Here is a 5,374-nt window from a genome sequence, read left to right as displayed (position 1 = left end):
AGGAATTCCTGGACTCACCACCTCTAGGATGAGCACTGTGGTGTTGTGGCCCTTGGGATTTTAAGTTCCCTAGAGATGCAAGATTTTCCTTTGTCAGCAGGAGGCACACACCTAAAGAATGTGGGAACTACACGGGGAAAGGACCCACTTCCACAGCAGAGAAAAACAAAGGAAAAAGGCATGCAGGTGACCAATGCTAAGGGACACACCAAGCAAGCAGCAGCGGACCACTGCTGCTGCCCCCAGCAGCTGCCCAAGAGGAACTCAGTAAGACCATCCCTTTTTGTGACTGCAAGCTCAGGATTTCAATCAATGCATTCCAGTAACCCTGAACTGAGGAACTCTCCATCAGAAAACCCACAGTGTAGCTACAAATCAAGCAGGACATGATGGTTCATCCTCTTGCAGTGATGTCCTTATCTGGAAATCCCCAGCTGGATTCCAGAATCTCTAATCAGAGTAAACAGGGGGTACTCAGCCAACCAATCCCAGCCATCCCCCTATGACTCCAAGAGTGGTGGTCATACCCTGGCCCAGATGGGAGCATTAGGCTGAAGAATGGGGCTGGAAATGATGTCCAGGGCAAGGAGAAAACAACTCCTTTAATCAGAGAGAAACTGGGACTCCAAACATGCCAGATGACTCTGGCAAGACAGAATATAATTCTGCTGACTTTATAAAGTCCTAGGATTCCCACACAAAACACACTCCATGACCCCATCAACTGCTACAGGCCCAGGTCTTCCACCCCTTTCCCATGGCCAAAGTACTGCCCCAAAGCCCACACCCGCTCAGAAGATTACAGCCAAAGTGGTGTTATGTGTTTTCGATTGAGATGTCCAATAAAGCTGAAGAAGCTGTATTGAAGGACCAGGGTGAAACAATTCTCTGAACACACCTAGAACATCACTAACAGCAAGACAGAGAGACGCACAGTCCCTCTGAATACACAGATCTCTGCCTTTGATAGTTATTGGAAACCTCTCCCATAACTACCCCCAGCTCCAGCCAACCAGGAACAGAATTCTTCTTAGAACACCAGATGTTATGGTTTGGATGTGAGGTGTCCCTGAAAGGATCACATGTGAGGCAATGCAAGAAGGTTCAGAGGATAAATGATTGGATTATAAGAGTCTTAACCCAAGCAGTGAATTAATCCCCTGATAGGGTAACTCAGTGGTAATTGAAGTAGTAGGGTGTGGATGGAGGAGGTGGGAATTGGGGCATGACTTTGGGGTATATATTTGTATTTGTCAAGTGGAGACCTCTCTCTCTGCTTCCTGATCATCATGTAAGCTGTTTCTCTCTATCACACTCTTCCACCATGATGTCCTGCCTCACCTTAAGCCCTGAGGAATAGAGCCTGCTGTCTGTGGATTGAGACCTCTGAAACCATGAGCCCCCAAATAAATGTTTCCTCCTCTACAGTTGCTCTGGTTGGTTCTTTTAGTCACAGCAGCAAAATAGCTGACTAAAACACCCAACTACAGCTAACTCATTCTGGCATCAGCACCCAAGCCTGTTGCACCCCTAAATACCCTGTATCATGACAGTTCTGTGGTAGAAAATAAACTGATTCCTTCTGTAGGCAGTTCTGCCATTTCCACTCCTTTGCCCCCAGATGGTACCAGACCAAAATAGAAGCCTAACAATGGAGCAGTGACCCCTAACTCCCAGGGGAGCAATAGCTCATCAGCAGATCCCAAAACCTCTCCATATCTATCAGTGTCTAGCGGTAAGCCCCCAACATTGGGAGAAATCCCTGATAGCCTGTCTCCGGAGCAGCTGGAGCACTGTGAGCACTCCTTGCAAACTCTCAGAGATATCCATCCAGCTTATACTTTTCTCTGACGGAAAGAATTCATAGGAGGACAAAATGGGGACCCCATCAGAATTCTGACATATTAGATGGAACTCAGAAAAATACAGAAGAGCCAATACAGGCCACGATAGCTCAATCCCAAAGCCTAAGTAAGGGACCTGGGCCCTTGAAAGATGTGGAACTCCCTATGGAATTCAAGGATATAGAGATATACCCTTTTCTCCAGATGAAATTGTTCTACCTTCTATCAACTCCCAGTCTGGGCCCATAAGACCTGACCCCCTGAACACATGACCCCTGAGCAGATAATGTGGCTGAAACTGCAGCAGAAGTTTTATGAAGACAAGAGGAGGAAGCAGGAACAAGTGGTATACAGAAGTGCTCCTTCCAGGACATGATGGTCCATTAGCATGGGCTGTGGGGAGTGGTTCAAGGGTCACCCCCTTCAAAACAAATGACTCCTAGTGAAGGCTGGCTGCCTGGGTTTACAGAACCATTCTCTCTTTTTATTTGTTATTTTTAGTTATATATGAGAGTAGAATGTATTTGACATATCATACATACATGGAGTGGAACTTCCCATTCTTGTGGTTTTACATGATGTGGAGTTATCATGTATTCATATATGAGCAAAGGAGACATTTTCTGAAGATATCAATATTTCACATTCTCAGCCCCTGAAGGACATGGTTCCCCATCACAACATACCAGGAAGACAAATGCACCTCCCTATATTTGCAGGAATGATAAACTATGAAATAAAAGGGCCAAATGTGCCCAGTCCTGCACCTAGATCAGGCCTTTCTGAAGTCAGTTGGTCAGATGATGGGCCAAAAATTCCAGATGGTTGAAACCTTCCTTCTGGCCAAGGAGCCTTCAGCAGTCCTGGATTAGGGGAAACACTTCCCCAACCCCCAAGGATTACCTGAAGAAATATTTCAATAGTACCCGACAGGGAAACAACTGGGTCTCCCTGAGGGATAAGCATGAAAGGCATCAGGCCCAGCATGGAAATGAACAAGATGATCCCAGGCTCCCAGTGCTACATGAAGCATAGGAACAATCCCATTTTCCCTTGACTACTAGTTGAGTGTCCACTGAGTTCTTCTAAGGGTGACTTTCCAAAAGGAATGCCTCCACAGATAGGCCCTGGTCAGGAACTTGAATTTGAGATGGTTCCTAGTGAGGTAAAGGGAGATTACAATCTAAATTTCAGCATGGGATCCAACACTCAGATGATATTTCAGAAGATTAGAGAGGCTAGGGCAGGCCCTGAGAAGATGATGAAATTATACACAGGTAGTTCAGACATGCTGCCTGCACAACAGAAGATGGTACCCCTGCGTTTGGTGAGAACCCTCAACAGGAGTATGGCATGGACCCCAAGCCATTCCTTCCCATGTCTCAGAGTCCAGGCAGCAATAGTGCCTTGCAGAATCTCAGAGAATCTATTGGGCCCAACCAATGAACTAACAGCCAGCTCAGTCACATGTCACCACTCCTCTTAACCCTTCTAGTAATGCCACTAACCTCAACATAGTTCTTCCACTTTAGCTTGACCTGGGATGGAAGCCCTTGGATATATCTGTGGCAACTGCCAGGTATATTCCACAAGGAATTAATATCTGAAGTCTCACATCATGCACCAAGTTCAGTCCCTGATGCTGGGCTTGTCCTCGAGGAACCTCAAGACCTCCCAGACTCCATCACAGCAGGCAGGCATGCTGGTGAGCCCAGCTGCTGCTACTTCCATTAAGTCCTCCCCTGTCTTGGGGTCTGCTGCCGCATCACCAGTTCACCTCAAGTCTTCATCAGTTCCTGCCCTATCATCTGGATGGACCTCCTCTCCCAAACCTCCCCTTCAGAGTGCTGGGATTTCTACAAACTGTAAAGCTCCCCTCACCCTGGCCTCCCCAGCCATGCTGGGAAGTATACAGTCAGGTGCCCCCCCTCCTACAGCCAGCTAGCTTGCCTATGTGAATATCCCTGGAAGTCGTTCCTCTAGTACACCTTACACTATGTCTCCAGAGCCGATCCTTTCCCAGAACCCACTGTCAATTTTCATGTCTTGAATGTCCAAGTTTGCCCAGTTTGACCTCATTATACCATGATGCCAATAAGACTGTGGCCAATTCTAATGATGACTTCCCTCCAGCTCATTCTTCCAACCTACCATCAATGAATAATATGCCAGGAATGGGCATTCATACACAGAATCCTTAAATTTCAGGTCCAATCCCCATGGTTCTGATGCTAACTCTTAGCCAAATGGGAAAGACTCAGTCACTTTCTCACTCCAATAAGATGTCCTCTCTGAATGCCATGGGACACAACATACCTCCTCATGGTGTCCCAATGGGGCCTGGCTTGATGTCACCCAATCCTATCATGGGGATGGGTCCCAGGAGCCTCTGATGGTACCTCAAGTATGGATGGGTTTCCCCCAGAGCTTCCCTGCAGTACAGTCTCCTCCACAGCAAGTCCTGTTACATCACAATGGCCACATTGAGGAACAATGACACTTCCCAGGACAGATGGCTTCCCAGGAGATGGCCCCCTTGGCCACCCCAGAAACCTGCCCCAAAGTTCAGCAGACGCAGCACTTTGTAATCTTGGCTGCCTGGGGATCCTGACTCCTTCACTGTCTTGGGAAACAGCACACCTTTGGTGGTGTTTACAAACCCAGATCTGCAGGAGGTCATTGGACCTGTAGCCACTGGAATACCTAAGTCTGATCTATCCTGCATTACTCCATCTCAGAAACCTAGCCAGACACTATTTTCCTTGAGAGGAAGTCCCAGGCTGTAAACAGCCTCAGGGTCATGGACCTGGTATTTCCCACATGCAGAGGATGATGGGCTATCAGAACCCCAAATGGGACTAAAATTACCTGGCATGGGAGGTCCAGGGCCAATAGAAACTCCAGACATCCCTCTTGCTACAGCTCCATCCACGTCAGGCCACCACCTACTTTGTCTTTAAAGAATAGAAGAAATTTTTCAATTGTATATCTGTAAAGTGATTTGTATCTATTTCAACTCAATAATAAAAGATGAATAATGTAATTAAAAATAGGCTAAGTATATGAATGGACATTTCTCCAAAAACATATGCAAGTGGCCACTAAACAAAGAAAAGGATACTCAAGAATATTAGTCACCAGCAAAATTCACATCAAAAGCAAAGGATATAAAACTTCACATACATTAGGAATGAGGCAATTTAAATCAAGGTAATGTGATAGAGAAAATGTGGATAATAAATAAGAACCTCATGTACTGCTAGTAAAAATATAGAATTGTACAGTTACTATAGAAAATAGTCTGATAGTTACTCAGCAGGTTAAACAGAGATGTCATATGACTCAACAATTGCAGAGTCAGTATAAAAATGAGAGGATTGAAACATAAATTTTAAAAAACAAAACACATGTCAATACAAAAACTTGTACAGGAATGTTGATGGCAGCACTATAGAAAATGGAGAAATTTAAATGCTCATATATTGATACATGGATAAAAATGCATAACCACACAAGAGAATATTTTTAGT

At 45.5% G+C, this 5,374-nt stretch overlaps 1 pseudogene; it reads left to right on the top strand.

Moving 5' to 3' along the window:
* The first annotated feature begins 312 nt into the window (after nt 1-312).
* LOC143638565 (B-cell CLL/lymphoma 9 protein pseudogene) lies at nt 313-4,804 on the top strand (annotated as a pseudogene).
* Nucleotides 4,805-5,374: the final 570 nt, after the last annotated feature.

This window comes from Callospermophilus lateralis, chromosome X, assembly GCF_048772815.1.
Source record: "Callospermophilus lateralis isolate mCalLat2 chromosome X, mCalLat2.hap1, whole genome shotgun sequence".
Lineage (NCBI taxonomy): Eukaryota > Metazoa > Chordata > Mammalia > Rodentia > Sciuridae > Callospermophilus > Callospermophilus lateralis.
The sequence above is the reverse complement of the archived record's forward strand: the minus strand, read 5'-3'. Positions and strand labels throughout refer to the sequence as shown.